This window comes from Crassostrea angulata, chromosome 1, assembly GCF_025612915.1.
Source record: "Crassostrea angulata isolate pt1a10 chromosome 1, ASM2561291v2, whole genome shotgun sequence".
NCBI classification, from domain to species: Eukaryota; Metazoa; Mollusca; class Bivalvia; order Ostreida; family Ostreidae; genus Magallana; species Magallana angulata.
In genome coordinates, this window is record NC_069111.1 from 49,912,160 (window position 1) to 49,930,181 (window position 18,022).

An 18,022-nucleotide genomic window follows, 5' to 3' on the forward strand; every position below is an offset into this window, starting at 1 on the left:
ATATAAATATAGCATGGGTTTAATTGTGCTAATAACTGCTTCGTGGAAAAGTAGCGACAATAAAGAAAGTCCGACATTTCGTCTGCATTTGGCGGTTTATGGGGGACATTTTACGGGTATGTATTACAAGCCTTTATAGTTAATAGTTTGCTGATATTAATCTGATTGTGAGTAGCACTGCAATCAACTTTTGCTTTCTTTGAAGTGTTCGAAAGTATGTCAACGACTTCTCCGATTGATAAGACATTACTAAGGTATTGACCTAGAAAGCGGCGCGCCATCTGTGCACGCTGCACTTTTAATGGGCCATGATAGGAAAACATTATATGATGCGTTTTAGGTGCCTGACTACTCTTTAGGTTGATACAAAACATTGTATAGATTTCTCACAGCTGTGTCCTGATTTTGTATTTCTACATTTATTCAAGTTCCCCAACTTATATTTTTTAATTAGGAAATTTTACATAATACAACTGATCAGAATATGTCATTACTAAAAATGAACTGAAAAGGTTGGGTTTTTGGGACGCAAATCAAAATGAAGATGCTTTTACATCTATAAATTGTATTAAAGATTCAAACAACTTTACTTCCAGAATGTTCATTACCTATTACTATATATTCTATACCAATGTCATGTGATCAACATCCTCCCCCTTCATTAAACCGTGGAGTGATTGTGTTTTAATCAAATTAATGACAAATCCTAGCATATCATACGTACAAATGTACTTAAAAAATAATTTGGAATGCGTTGGGGTGGCGGATTCAATCTCTGGCAAAACTCTGTCATCAAAATGTGCCCTAAATCCTCCTCCTATGTCTCCTCCTACTATTTTTCTATGTCATAAAATAGCATGTTAACATGTACAACCCCTATCAAATAAGAACAAAAGTTTTCTAATATTTTATATTTGCACTGTCATATTTATACTGTGGAATCATTAAATACGTGGGGGCCAATTTTCGTTGATGACTGAAATAATACAGGTTTATGGGGACGTGATTTCGTGTAGTATCTTATACCTACAAGGAAAATATGATTTTATAACCCTTATTTGTAAATTCTGGAGGATGTTAGTTCGTGAAGGAGAGTTACCCATGAATTCTACGAAAACTGAGCCACCACGAAATTGAATGATTCCACAGTGTCTGAGAATTTTCATCAATTCAGTATTATGTACATGCATCAACTGTTAAATCTTAACATCACGCTGTCTTCTGATATGTAAAATTTTCAATTAAAAATATGTTCCTATCCCTAGCTCTTGAAATTCCCTGATCCATGTCTTTGAATGCTGGACATAAATTCTATTGGTCTTTAATATGTGTTTGGCTATTGGTCTTTCATATGTGTTTAAAGACATTATATAAGTGAAAGACCTTTATTATGGTGTAACAAAACATTTCATCAATCATAATTGGTTCGGTTCACTGAATTGTGATACTATTTTTTGCTCATATTTTATTTGCTTCTAAACTATCCTTTATTGAAGCTTTAGAATATGCTTTACTTAGGGGTCCAAGCTTCTACAAGACAAGTCTAAAAGTTGGAGAAGTTTTCTATGTTTATAAAAACTCGATATGTTGCTGTACATAAAAATCCAATTATCCCAATAATAAGGTCCAATGTTTCCATCAAAAGACCGAATCTAAAGTCGCATAACGCCAAATGAAAATCTATGTAAGGCTTTTATATATTATATAAAATTATGAACATTATACATCAAGTAACTATCAATATAAATGGCCTAATATATTCAGAGTCAAGGATGATCAATTAATTAAACGGCACTGGTTCAAGTCATAGATCGTTAGATCGTCACGTATTTTTATATTGTGCCAAGACAAGACAGCGGAAATTAGTCTTCCGCCATGGCACTTCCTGTGTAAATGCAGCGTATAAAGCCCGTATTATCTGTTTATCGAGCTGACCATCCTCTCAATTCGTAAAAGCCATCCCCCGTTCTAATTACTATACTTGCGTAAAATTTATAGAATGTGTACAATGAAGTATTGTACGTACCAGCATTGAAACGAAATTTTACGTCAGCAAATTATTTCGGTATATGTAAATATATATTTCAGAAATTGTGTCACTGGGATTATATTTCTCGGTAATGATGACTAGCATTGATCTTGTTGTATAGGTATTTGGTATCAGGTACCTAATTACGTACATATATATCATTATGTACGCAAACTGTCCTCAAGTCGTTAATGTATAGAATAACTCAGGTATTCATAGTTTTCCTCCTGTACTGGGTTGAATAAGGCAGTAGATTTTAGCTTCTCTGGCAGAAAAAGGAAATATCGACTGATGAAGATAAAAATGAAAAAAAAAAGTTTGTAACGTTGCTGACTGATGTGAAAGTGTTGTCACCTTTTTATTTTCGCTGTAAAAGCATGCGTTCCCAATTCTATTCCAGTAAAATCTCAGTATTTCATAATCTTTTAATTCTTATAAACGGTTAACATGTAGGTATTTTCTTTACACGTTAATGTGTTTGGCGTGTTTAGAGATCTAAAAATTCCTGTTCAAAGTGATGTACACGAATATCACAAACTCAACGACCATTAGATAGACCAAACAGGAGACTCAATGAGGAAATCGTGTCCTTTCTATTTGAGACCTAGCCGAACTTTTTCCTCTTTTTGTCATGCAAGCTTAATGCATACGTTTCCGTGATATCAACTGATCGATTATTTCCATGTTTCCATCAATGAAGTTAATCTTTTCTAGTGGTCACTGTTGGGTGCGATAATGTTTTAAGGTGACTGGGGTCTCACGGTACATTTACACTTACCTTTTAACCTTGTGATTCATAAACCGAATCAAACAAGAGAGAATGTTTTGCACGAGTCGACGTGTTTCTTAGATTATTAGCAAAACACCTTATGCATAGGCTTCGAAAGCAAATTGAAAGTAGGTGGCGAGAGAGAGAGAGAGAGAGAGAGAGAGAGAGAGAGAGAGAGAGAGAGAGAGAGAGAGAGATTTAAGATTTATCCGAAATCTTGAAAAGCAGCAAAATTTAAAAGTAGTTTTGGAAATTAATGCCCAGCTCTTATTGGGTAAATTTTTTTCGGATTCAAACACTTAGTGGGAAATTTAAATGATTAATTGATTGATTCATTCAATGTATATAAAGGTTCCGACGCCTATGATATGGTTTATAGGCAAAATATAAATAAATGCACAATCGGATTAACAGAATTATAAAACCGCAAACATATAAGACGTAAAAGATACTTTTGCTACACATTTCAGATAAATAATTAGTGTCATACATTTAACTATTAGATGTCGTAGATATATGTTTGAAATGAGTATCGTTATTTAATGGGGAAAATCAATCGCATTATCACGGATATAATTATTAAAACCAAGCCTTTGTTACTCCCATCCTCCGAGACCCGCCGATTTCTAAGTTACAATGTAAGTAAATATTAATCTTCTTATTGCCATAATTAAATGTAATTCTGAATTATTTTTTTATAAGCCCTGAACCCTATCAATCACCGACTGACCGACATTCTAAGACTTGTCAAACCATTGAGCAAGTATGGAATTATCTGTAAAGCCTTGGAAATGTAATTCATTGTCAAAATGGAAATAATGAGACTTCCGGATGAGAACGAATTCCCCTTGCTTATTTTGTTATTAATCAGAGCGTTATTGCTGATTATTAAAATGTGTAGGTCTTTTTACGCATTCTGTGTAATAGAATGCGTTATACATATATAATTTCCTATACGTGTAGCAAATTTAAAGACGATTAAGATTTTGTCATAAAGACTGATTCACAAAACACGAATTTTTACATACATATAATAAATCTGTAGATCATAAATCATAGACCAGTATGTGTTCTTTAATTCTGATTATTTTTCACATTAAACTACTTTTTCCCCTGTAGTGGAACAGGAAAACCCGAGTGTAACCAAATAAGAGCCAATCTAGACATAATACTGAAGTGTTCGATTAGGCTGACAACAATATTTATTTCCATTCCTTGGGATGGTTGGTCGCAAAATACGTCGGGTTCGCGATGATTAATAGATTTTCATAGAATAGGACATGAAACATCAATTCCATAAAATTGGGGAAATAATTATGTGCCCGTGATGCTAACATTATTTAAGCAGAATTTTCTGCGTTATTGTGCGCATTTTTCTCTGTGGTCAATTTGATTACTGGTATTTTAGTAATTTTCTTTACTATTGTTTTTTTTAGGAATTCAACTTTTTAAATTCAAAATGACATCAAACGATTCATTATTTCATATTATTGAAATTTACAATAACTGTAACAAAGAACAATTAAAATTTGAATTCAATTTCAATGCATCATAACTGTACAGATACTATATTTTTAAGATAAAAAAATATTGACTAATGATTAAAAGAGAAAGAGAAAAACAGGTAAATGCAAATGATTTGTAGTCAGGATAGACCAGATCAGATACGAAAGGATTTCATCAATTTGATAAAAATCAGATCTTCGATCCGCTTCTTATCTTTCTATTGTCGCCAAACGAGGGGATAGGGGATATGATTTCATCAGATACAAAGGGATTTGATCATCAAGCAAGCGATCAAAACCAGGTCATGGATATTTGAGACAGTACACCCAAGAGCTACCAGACATTTTAAGGGTGTTCATCGCTAGTAATGACATCTATGTATACGAATAATATATTTTCAGTTATATCTAAAACATCTACCAAAATAAAAGATAACTTAATTACAAGTTGTTTTTTTATATATAAATCACTCAAATACCTGTAAATTTTTAATGTGATCGTTTAACCTGTAAAATGAATACCGTATTAAAAAAAAAACCCATTGCACATTGAAAACACCGATAATAAAGTCGTGTTAATAGCCCAGAACATCTAGTTAATGAAGCATATCATTATCAATTATATTGATACTATTAATGATAACAGTGAACTCAAATCATTCAAATACTAGTATTTATTCTACACTCACAGAATGACACATGGAGTTGTATGTGCACTATTATTATACAAAACCATGCACTATTTAAGGTACAATAAAGACAAAGGAGGAATAAAACAAATGAACTATGAATGACGAACTTGTTCATATAAGATCTTTAACATCGCTATCTAGTTAAAAAATTTGAAATCAGTGACAATAAATCTGTAATTGTTACAGAAAAATTGGAAATTCGATATTTTCAGCACATTGGCTTCCGCTACCGCCAAGAAACTATTTTTAAAAAAAAGTAATTCAGATATGTATGGATTGGTACCACGCTTCTCGGTTACTCAGTAGAGCCTTCATTCATCTTGGGGAATCGAGAGGACCAATTGTATTCTGTATACTGTGCCAATCCTCTAGAAATAGCAAAGAGAGGCTATGGACTACACATGATATATATGATGAATAATATATCGTTTCCTGTAAGAAGGGGGGTGCGAGTTGTGCCATCATTAATTCTAGTATACATGTCTTTGAATAATGAACCTCAAGAGTTACGTTACACGTATGTTACAACGCAGTTTGAAAAATTACGCACTTTGAATTTTTTTTTCAAAGTGCGTTAATTTTGAGACCAAGTCAACGCACTTTAAAAATATTTTTTTTTCAAAGTGCGTTGATATCGTTGATATTAAAGCACTTTGAAAAAAATGTTCAGGGTTAAGTCAAAAAAATTAATACTTTTAAATACAATATGATTGTTTTATCCTTGTGTAGCCTAATGTGATTTATTTAAAAAAGAACCCATTGCATTCTCAGCTAACTCGATAAACAGTTTCTAGATGAGAAGTTTTTCTTTTCGTTTTTGGGGAGATTTAAATTATCCAAATATGATATGAACTTCATCGCTAAGTAACTGCATTTTCCTTTTTAGCTCACCTGAGCTGAAAGCTCAAGTGAGCTATTCTGATAGCATTTTGTCCGCGTCCGTCTGTCTGTCTGTCCGTAAACTTTTCACATTTTCAACATCTTCTCAAGAACTACTGGGCCAATTTCAACCAAACTTAGCATAAATCATCCATAGGCAAAGGGGATTCAAAGTTGTGAAAATTAAGGGCCACACCCGTTTTCAAGGGGAGATAATTTGAAATTAATAAAAAATTTCGATATATTTTCCAAAAATCTTCTCAAGAACCAGAAAGCAAGGAAAGCTGAAAATTGTGTGGAAGCATCCTCAGGTAGTGTAGATTCAAAGTTGTGAAATTCATGACCACCGGGGGTAGGGTGGAGCCACAAGGGGGGGGGGGTCGAAGTTTTACATAGGAATATATAGAGTAAATCTTTCAAAATCTTCTTCTCAGAAACTAATCAGCCAGGAAATCTGAAACTTGTGTGGAAGCATCCTCAGGTAGTGTAGATTCAAACTTGTGAAAATCATGACCCCTGGATGTAGGGTGGGGCCACAATGGGGGGTCGAAGTTTTACATAGGGAAATATATAGAGTAAATCTTTAAAAATCTTCTTCTCAGAACTAATCAGCCAGGAAAGCTGAAACTTGTGTGGAAGCATCCTTAGGTAGTTTAGATTCAAAGTTGTAAAAAATCATGACCCCTGGGGGTAGAGTAATATATATATATATATATATAGAGAGAGAGAGAGAGAGAGAGAGAGAGAGAGAGAGAGAGAGAGAGAGTACATCTTTAAAAATCTTCTTCTCGGAAACTAATCAGCCAGATGGTTCTTTATAATTGTTAAGACTTTGGCTCCAGGACAATTCTTCGGCCTCACAAGAAGGTTCAGAGTTTGATGTAGCTTTATATCCCATTTATAAACAATTGTTAAGGATCTTTTTGAAAACTGCAATACTCAACATGTGATATGACTATAAAATCATCCTGTTAGAAAAGAGACTAATGATTATAAACATAAGAATAGCTAGGGGAAAAAATGGATTTTATTTATACAGGTTCTACATGTATTATTGTACATTGTCCAGATTGTTTGTATTATGACTCCATTAAGCTGATTTTATCTTACCTATTGTTCCTCCGGTGAGCGATGTGGCCCATGGGCCTCTTGTTTGAGTGTGCAGTAAATATATTTCTTATCTGGTATATTGGACTGGACCAGAACGTTTATGTTTATATATTGATAATGGTTTTTCCTTAGTGTTATTTTAGAGTTATTTCCCTTTGACCCGACCGGGCGTGGTATGCGCGTGCCGGGACTGTAGAGCCCGACCAGTCAGGGTGTATTCAGTCAGACTTTAACTTTCATAGATCAGATACTGACGTTCTTTGGGGGATTGGGGTTAAATTTCACAATCAAATCATATTAACGGTAACTATCACACTCCCTTGGGTTTTTATATGATACTGTTTCATACCTATTACGTTTAATGTTTATGTCTGCTACTTATTAAAGAATATAATTATTTTTGAACACTGAATACACTTGTTCTCCTTTTTTTCATGCCAATATACATATTTTTTATTAAAGTTATAAGTTTGGTTGGTATGCCATAGTGGTCAAGTAGTTTCCATAAAAATTCAAAGTCTATAAAGTTGATATAGAGGAAGCTGTTCCATTCAATTGACTGTTCTATTATCAAGCGCAATGTGGCTTTTTGGTCATTGCACGATCTTTCCTTTCTGAACACTGCTTGTTGGTCTCGTAGATTCTTGTCCACTGTTGTTTTAATTCGATCTAGGATTATTCTGTTAAGGATCTTTCCTGGTACAGAGAGTAACATAATGCCTCGATAGTTTTTGCACTGGCTCAAATCTCCTTTTTTGGAAGTTTAATTATATATCCTTTTTTCCAGTCTTGTGGCAGTTCGTCCGTCTCCCATATTTTAGTAAGGAGGGGTAGCAGAATTCTAGCTGTTATTTGTGGGTCTGCTTTTAATGCCTCCGCTGGTATCAAGTCTAGACCTGGAGATTTTCCGTTTTTCAAAGTCTCAATGGCCTTAATAATTTCATTTATTGATGAAATGGAACAGTCTAGAGCAAGGTGGGTTCTGCGGGTCGAATTTCTGACATTGTGTCTGGCGCTGGACTGTTAAGTAGTTCCCTAAAATGTTCTGCCCATCTCTGTCTTTGTTCTTCCATTGTACCTAGGGTGTTAACATTTTTTATCTTTTACAGGTTTTTCCGATTTTGATGACTTTCCTGATAGTTGTCATAAACTTCTTTCATGTTTCTTTGTTCTGAAATAGCCTCGGTTCTGATTGCCAGGTCTTCATGATATCGTCTTTTATCATCTTTTACAATTCTTTTCACTTCTCGATGTTTTGTTTTATTATCGGTCTCGTACTTTGCTTTTCTTGATCTTGTCTTTGCATTTAAACACTGCTCATGGATTTTCCGCCTTTCCTCTATTTTATCCAGTGTTTTCTAAGAAATCCATGGTTTGTTCTTCCTGTTTTCCTGCAGATTCCCTCTTCACACACTGTATTTATCATTTTTTTAATATCTGTTCTGCTACTTTCAACTGTATAATCTTCTGTATGATGGTCCTGCAGAATAGATATTTGTTTTGCAATAAAAGCTTGAAGCTCTCTATGGTGTTGCCTTCTTTTAACTTCATTACATCATATTTCATTCTGCTATTATTTTGCATACATTTTTTGAGTCTAAGTTTGAGTTTTCCAACCACCAGGAAATGATCAGATGCAGCGTCTGCTCCCCTTATTGCTCTTACATCCAGTAGTGATCTTTTAAACTTGGCACTGACCTATTTGGTTCTCTGTTCGATGATCGGGAGAAACCCATGTGGTTTTATGGATATTCTTATGTGGGAAGATTGAATCTCCAATTTCCATTTTCATTTATCACTCTTTTGCCATGTAGTCCCATGATTCTTTGGTATCTTAGGTTGTCAGCACCCACTTTGGCAATTAAATCTCCCATCAAGAGTGTCATTTTCATTTCATTTCTATTTCTCATAGTTGTTTGTAGTATGGAACATGTATAAAACTCTTTTTTTCTTTTCCTAATCTGCATCGTTAGTTGGGGCATAGCACGTGATGACATTTAAATTTATTCTTTTATTTGAGGTTCTAAACATAGCCCGTATTATTCTGGAATTTATTGGTTCCCATCTAATCAATGCTTTCTGTTTCATTTTAGATAGCATAATTGCAACTCCCTCGGTATGCGGTGCATTTTTTCTTCATGGCCTGCATAAATAATAGTTTTACCCGAATTTATTTTCAATTTTTCCAGCCTGTGTCCATCTTGTTTCACACAAGCCAACTATCTCAAGACTGTATCTTTCCATCTCCGCTATGTTGGCTGGTTTTCCCGCCTCTTACATAGTTCTTACATTCCAACTACCAAATCTAATAGGTTCCCTAGTTCTGGGGCAGTTCCTCTGCTTAGCTTTCTTCTGACTTTCACTATGCAGCATCATACAGGGTTGGCTTTGAACTTGGATTCTCTGACTAATAACTTCTATTGTCTGTGTTTCTGTAACACTTGTTTAATGAGAGATGGTGATTGGCCCTTTGCTCAACTCCCTACCAGGAGGGCCATAGATTTGTGTTCAAGGTTTTCTTCCTCTAGATTTATTGCCGACCAAAGCTGTTGAATTAAATTTACCCGGTTTAATTTCAGCTTCTTCTCTTAGATTAGATGCCAACCAAAGCTTACGACCCCCATATGACCGGCTATTTGCCCATAACTGGAGCATGATAAGTGCTAGGGCATGTCCACACGCCGGTGGGCCTACACACTGCTCTAGGGCCCTTGCTATAATACATTATACCACAGAAATTGTTAGCGTTCAAAATTAATGAGTTACCCACAAAAAGCAAACCATTGTCTGCAAAAAACCCACACGACGCCAACAAGAGTTGACAAGCCAAATTAGGATTAGGATAGAGTTTGATGTCCAAATATTTGCGAATTTTCATACAAGGTGTGAACTGGACACGTAGTCTTCTCCTTTAGGACCTTCAACTGGATTTCTTTTGTTTGTTTTAAAATGTTTCATGACAATTAAGACTGCATTAAGAGAATTTGGATGGATGCGTTAAAATGAAACGTCCTCTCGTTGAATCACCATGCTTGCTAGACCCTTTGACTTGACTACTAAATTCACCTAGACGCAGAAATGCATTGAAAATAGACTTTAGAAGAATTCTCTGTTAATGGTTGCTATTGTTAGACACAATACCTTGTATCGAATTGTGTAATTTTTTGGGACCTGTAATGGGTAGTCTTTACAGGAAGCAATATGAACGCAACCTTACATGACCTTTTTTGCCAGAAAAGTAGTAGATGGATCTGCTGTACCAAGCAGTTTATGTACATATCTGATTGCTGACGTGTGACGCAATACTGTTAGGTGAGTATACATTGATGAACGAAGAGGAAATGAAATTACATAACAAAGTAGGAGATATATGTAGCGAGTTGAGAGATGGGTATGTCTCTAACAGCAACACCCATGACCTTTTATATGCTGTCCTTGAGCTGTTTGAAAGTGTCATAGACAAACGATTGGAATGATTAAGCTGGTTTTGGGAATTGGTATCTGAAGACGGTTTAACTGAGGTACTGACTGAAATGCTGCCTGAAATTGAAATCGAGAGAGGCAATCAGCTGTGACATTATGTTTAACCGGTATATGTTTTGCTCTGAAGTGTATATTGCATTCTAAAGTCGCTAATACTAGACGACGCACTAATCTCGTGATTATTTTATCTTTTGAGGATTGTTTGTTGATGATCTGAACAACAGCCATATTATGAGACATATCATCTCTGATACTGTTTCCCGATGTTTCTATGGCTAACACAATTGGAAAAAGCTCTTTGACTGCAATATGAAAACCTTTATGTGATGGATCCCAATGAGAAGCAAACCACTCACATCCTAAAACTGCAGCAAATCCTAACGATCCAGCTGCATCAGGATACGTTAGTTATGTTTATCAAAAACAATATGATGTTTAAGAAGATCAGTGCGAGAGAAAAAAATCAGCATTCTTATGTTTATGTTATTGTTATGTTTTGTTTTTTTAATAATTTAATGTTTGTTATTGTATTTTTTTTGTATTGAGGTGATTTATTTGATTAGAATATGAAAAGAGGGTTAATTTTGAAACTTTTATATATTCTTTAAAATACCAATGGAGAAATTATTGTTTTGCCAGCTCGTTTTCCTGTTATCACTGCATTTACTTAATTTACAAAGCAGCATATTTATTTTTCCGATCAAAAATGTTGCTGAAAATCATACGTCTTGGAAGAAAACTTGAGGTGATGGGGACCTTCTTCCTCTAATCAATTAAATGATTTACTGGTAATTGGTCTGTATTTTTTGTTATCCCCCCTTCCCATCCCCGTTCTCAAATACTGTAAATTAAATTCAGTAGCGTTAACAATATATAAATAGTGCCTGATTGGGAAGGTAAGAGTTGAAATTGATACCCCTCGAAAACCATTGTCAACCTCCGCTTCGCGTCGGTTGACAATGGTTTTCTCGGGGTGTCAATTTCAACTCTTACCCTCCTTAACAGGCACTATTTATTTTATTATACTGAATGTCTTAATTTTAAAGAAAACTGATTTTATATTGGAAAGACGTATGCTATGGCGAACCGTACGCGCATTATTTACACGCATTTTACAATTCGTTGAGTTACCAATTGCCAAGTTTGTTGATAACGCTGACGCTAATAGAACGGATTATTAACTGCGTCTAAACAAATCAAAGGACTATATTCGGTATGGTCAAATATCTACCCCCAATTTCTACCAATTTTTAAATATTATCGTATAAAAATCAAATCTTTATAAATCGTAGTACAAAGGATGCCTTTCATTTTTATCTTGATTTTAGTCACATAGCTCATTCAATTCGCTGTTTATCTATGCCGTCACATAAATGACCCAATTCCCGCAAATTTGCAAACCAATGAAAATATTGACATTTTTTCTTTATATTTTGCATTCGGAATTATAGAGGGCAGGTCTGCTCAAGTACAAATTTAACATATGTTTTTATTCTTATAATTATACACATCATATTAAAAAATGGTACTTGAGCAAGCCTGCGCTCGATGTTTCCCAGTCGAAAAACCGTCGGAAAACACCCATATTTTGCTACAAACCATCAAATTTACAAATTTAGACTATCTTCATGACGTCATGTCTACATTATGACGTCGCTGCATTGAACACCTTTTACATACTTATTTTCAATTTGATTTCAATTATCTTCCACCTTATTTTTAAAGCTCTATATAAAACTTTAATTTTGGGGTCAAAAAATGCATAATACCGCATTTGTCCTTTCAGTATTTAACATGAAAGTTTAATAAACCATCATACTATCAGCAAATTCGAAATTCAATTCGAGAATTTGTGATTTATTCATATTTTTTCAAAGTGCGTTAACTTGATCCAAAATTTAACGCACTTTAAAAAAAAATTTCCAAATGCTTTGAATTGGTCCCAAATTTAACGCTCTTCGGAAAAATGTTTAAAGTGCGTAATTTTTTCAAAGTGCGTTGCCACACATATTTATGGATTGTTTAACGAAGATCTTTTTTAAAAAAAGTTAAAAGTCTTAACAAATATAATCCCCATTAAAAAAAAGTTTCAATGCAAATTGTTTTTTTTCTTCTTCTTCTTCTTCAAATTACCTGTTATTAAAAATTTGAGTCAAGATAGAATCGATACACATTGTTAATCCCATTCTTAATCCAAAGTCTTTAAATAGCTGTGTTTTTTTTAACTTAAGATTTATTAATTAGCCCCCCCCCCCTTTTGAACATCAATTCTGTACTTATTTTTTTCTCTCTCTTTTTCTATAATTTATTCTTAAAATTATGCATTGAACATGCATTTCCATAATTGTTAACTTCGTGCGACCAAACAGAAAAATGTTAACAATTTATCAAGAAATATTTATCTTTAAAATGCATTGTATAAACACTGAGGTTATGATACAATGGAAAAGATTACTGCTTCTTTAAAAAAAAATTTGGAACGGTCTGAGGAAAACATTAGTCGTTCATAAACAAAAGTGTCTCCTATTTTCCAACTCAATTATTGGCAGTTCTCATTGCTGCAGCATCTTTTTTTCTGATTTCTTTATATGCAACAAATTTGTCAATGATACAGAAGCAATTGTTACAATAGAACTTGGGCTTTTACCAACCAGTCTATTAAAATGGAGATTGCCCAACGATCCAAAGTCTAAACAATAGGCCAATATGACACAACGCTCACATGTGCAGTAATGCATGTCTCTTTACTTATTCTACAATAACGAATTATTTAAACATTAAAATGCTTTTTTGTGATTCATGCGGGATATGAAGGGTAGCGTCATTGCAGGTAAAAATACATAATAACGCGGGTTATGTAAAGTTTTTCTGCAACGATCGCTTAATGCAGGTTATGTAAAGTTTTTCTGCAACGATCGCTTAATGCAGGTTATGTAAAGTTTTTCTGCAATGATATCTGAACGCAGATTATGTATTTTTGTTTTTAATTGTTTATTAATTTTTAACTTGCAATTAATACAAGACAATTGCAGATGGACAACTTCAAACGGCAGACACAAACAAAAATGGTTCGACTTTGGAACCGTTTTATGGTAATGGGCGACGACCGAATCACCAAAAATGTTTTTTTCTGTGGAACCGATCCCGATGTGGTGAACGAGGTAAGAGCCGGGACATTATGTCAATCCTATATAGTGTCGATTTAGTTACACTCATCAACATACGCAGCCATGTGATATAACTCACTTAATCAGCAAAACAGCAAGTTAGAACACGAACTCAGATGGCAAATGGACATCCAAAATACTCTTATATTAAGAAATATTAACTCATTAGGAAAATTAAGCCTAAAAAAGTAGATTGCACTGAACATTCCTATACATATTATGGGGTACTACCGCTGAAGATAGAGGCCGGATTTTTTGAACCACTCTTGTATTTGTCCGGCGGTCATGATTTTAACAATTTAGAATTTTCACTATATATACAGCTTTAGTGTAAATATTGGCATTTCCTGAGCAGTAGTTCATTAGAAGAAGATTTTTTAAGACATGCAATCTATTTTTACTGTTTCGCAATGATCTAACTTTTAAAAACAGATTCGCCCTATATTTTAACAATTTAGAATTTGGCACAGTGATTCTAGAGAAGAAGTCAAAATGTGAAAAGTTCACGGTCAGAAGGACAGACAGACAGACAACAGGTAAATAGAAAAGTTCACTTGAACCTTCGGTTCAGGTGATCTTAAACAAAATAACAAAATAAAAAATTATAAGGCATGTTCAAAATTTAAATATCAGTTGACTAATCAAGAATAAGCGAGATACAGTGCTTACAATTCTTAATTTATTTTGTGTCTGTGTGTGTGTGTGTGTGTGTGATAATAAGGGTTTGCTCTGTTTTTACAAACGTATATATTGTATATAACGTATCATATGTAAAATAAAATTAAAAGTGGAACACTAGAAACTGTATATTGTGTTAATAATAAACTTACAATGAATAGAGAATTCTTTTACATGTGCATGTACACACAACATATTTTAGTATTTTTTTAAAGGACAAATAGTGATATCTTTTCAACTTAAACTTAAGATACAAATATTAAATTCTGTGTCTTATTGAAAAAATATGCGAATAAATAATGAATAGCACACACACGTTCCTTTGTAAAGCCTGAAATCATTAGCAACAGTTGACGACTGGGTATTGTATACTTTGGTTCCAATAAAGCAGACATCCGTTCGAAACCTTCATTATAAACGAGAATGTGTCGCCAAAGGTATCATCATTGAATTATCCATTAAACTGGTATTCTGAATTTGTTATAATAAATGTTGTTGCAAATAACTGTGGTCGTGTCTATCGTTTAGTAACGTTTGGTTTACTCCTTTGAAATTTTTACGAATTCTAGCTGTTTCGCCGTTGGCTTGCTGATTATTCAAGTGCTCCAATATTGAATACAAAAACATAGGCATTAAAAAAAACTAAAAATCGGTACTTCATTTAATTATTTGATATAATGCACATTAACTGATGTAGGAATTCAATTTGGACATGAATATTTCTGTATTAAATTTTTATTTTCCTACGAGATTTTAAAATTGTTTTATTTATAATCGAAAACTGTCGGAAATTGAATTCCCTAGGATAATCATGCATTTCCAGCAGACTGTTTTTCCTATAGTTAAGAATTTATTGCAACGAAGGTTTTCTCGTAGGATCATTTTTATGAATATTTATAAATTTAGGTGTACTAGTGGAAAGATTTGTAAAGGTTAATATCTCATCAGTGGCTGTAAACTTAATAAAAATCTTGTGTACAATTGCCACAATGGCCTTGCCTATAATGTTTAGCACCGTTAAAAATTGATATGATGCATGTATATAGGCTTCTCTCGATATGGGTAGTATATGTGGGGGATGTTCAGAAAGAGGAATATGTTTTACAAGATCTTTATATTAATGAAATCGAACGAAAACCCTGTGAAAACTGTGAAGGAGTCGTTCAATTGTGTCACGATCAAGTTATTGCCCCTTATTTTTTTAAATCGTGCTTTTGCTGATCAAATGGTGGTAGGTATATCGTGCAATATGGAGTACAACATTTCGTAATGGCTATAGACACATGTTTATAAAACCATTCTAAATCAAAGGATGCATGCATATAATCAGCAATTCTTGAACAAAATTTCTTAGCCATCACCAGCAATTGCCTGGAGACCAAAAGAGAATAATTATATATACGTAAATACATTCAGGAGACCTAAGATTTGACAGTGGTCCTAAAAGTATTTGAAACCTTATATTTGACGGCTGCGAGAAAATTAATTCATTCTGGCACTCGCATTTATCTTCAACACAAAATAAATATTTTTAAAAGGCTTGCCAGCTGGGATGTTCAATATCTCTGTTGTATAAAAGTAGTTTCTAGATATTCATCTTTGTTTAATACATGTACAGTACTTAAAATAATGTTTTTAACCAGAAACATATACTAGTATTACAGACATAATTTTACTATATTTATGTATGTTAGATGCGATTTAAAAATTAAAAAAATCATACCATTTTTGTTATTAAACCTGAAAAAGGTATATTCATGAAAGTAAGAGCAAGCTCCTGTTAAAATGGTTCTAAAATAATCAAGGTGCGTGGTATTATAGACGTGAGGAAATTAAAATGATTAAACACGAAATATAAAAAAAATATCGATAGTAACATTTGTTACATGTATTGTATTGTGATAGTGTTCGGGGTGCTTTACTCGATCGCTAACTCAACTCAAGCAACATGCAAGTCTCTCACTGGTAAATCAGGTCCCCTCGAGACGCTACAGGACGCCCTATGGAAAACTATTTCTGTGCATAAATCGAAATCAATTTTGATTCATTTCAGTATTCTTAGTATTTCTACTGCATGCGATGAATTCAGAAATACATGTGACTAAAAAGTTACGGGTTTCATGTAATAATGTAAAAGAAATAAGTTACCGTTGTAACGAAATCAAATTTTGCTTACCTCGTTTGTAACTAGATGGTAAGTTAAGGAAACGCCGTTTTAAAATAAATGTAAGTAGTAGAAAAGATCACGAGTATGAATTTCTCAACACTAACTTCTATTGCAATCTGATTAAAATACAGATCTCTGCATAAGCGCACGGCGGTACAAAAGCTGTGCGCTCATGTAGAGATCTGTATTTTAATCTGCAGATTGCTTCTTTTAATTTTGTTGACAACAGGTGCGTGTTTTATCATTAAAGCGCTGTGTAAATATAGTTCACTCAGCCCGACAACTTTCTTTTTCAAGAACGATAAACGATAAATTTCATTTTTTTAAAGTGATAATGCCCTTTCTGACTTTTGATAAAAATAACACTGTGTATTGGCTCCACAAAAAAATTGACCGCGATCAGATTGATAATGTCTGGGCTACAGTCAATGCTAATATCACGGATTCCTGCACTGCATTGCTAACCTTTATACCTATAGAAAATAAGGACAAACATGATAGTCCGCGTACTTCTGTGGGCCTTGATTTCTTCCTGACAAGGTTGAATATTGAATTCATGTCAAATTAACTCTGAATGTGGCGACACACAGCCGAGAGGTATCTGCCATATCGTGAACCAGACGGCGTGGATATAGACGTCTGATGGATCTCTCTGATGACTAATGTAACAAACGGTCTCTATAGATAACCCAGACCGGAACTCATAATGGTATTCTGCTTTAAAACAATGCTTAAAAACTTTTTGTAGGACGTAGGGCAACTTATTTTATCATAAACTATTTTTTCTACATTTCTATCTCAATCTTATTTTTGATAAATCTATTTCGTAAAAGCTGTGAATTTTTAAAATGAAAAGTATTTGATGGATTTGTAATTTGTTTTGGTAGATGAATTTCAATAATAAATGAATATGAGAATGTAAAAAAATTAAACCATACTTAACATCAAAATCAGAATGTATCGGTAAGTGCATAATGTTCAAGTCTGCGATCTGATTAGCGCATCATTTATAAAGTTACAAATGACAATATCTTTATTACAATATATTTGTATCTACTGTACTTGTTATTTCAGTGCCTCGGTTTTGAACCCCATGGGCAACTGAGCGAATGTGGCTTAATAAGTCAAATCAAATTATGATGTGACATGTTTATGTTCTGTTTGCTTGTGTCTATCTTGTAATATCATCATTGCTATCTTTAACATTGCAAGCCACTCAGCCATGGCTCTTTGAAATAAAAATTTGTCTGGCTTTTGAGCTAAGACTACGCAATCGGTGAATATTTCGCTTGAAACCGCGTCATTTTTAACTTGTTTTTACACAAGAAATAGATAGCAATGCCCTATTGAAAGTCCAAGATCTTGTTAAAATGGTTCTATACTTACCCAACGGTTGTTTCATTTAATTTTAGGCATATTAACAGTTTTATCGAAAGACGGTTCAGTAGTTTCGAGAGGTCAAGAAGATTAAGGCAGCGTTTTTTCTTTGCCACCACCCACAATAAAGATCAGAAATGAACCGTTGCAAATGATAATTTAGCTA

General features: G+C 33.8%; 1 long non-coding RNA gene across 1 annotated transcript; it reads left to right on the forward strand.

The window, feature by feature from the left end:
* The first annotated feature begins 43 nt into the window (after positions 1-43).
* LOC128179972 (uncharacterized) lies at positions 44-17,986 on the forward strand. The gene is made up of 3 exons (XR_008243172.1): positions 44-116; positions 13,490-13,628; positions 17,892-17,986. It is a non-coding gene; the product is annotated as an uncharacterized LOC128179972 (long non-coding RNA).
* The last annotated feature ends 36 nt before the right edge of the window (positions 17,987-18,022 follow it).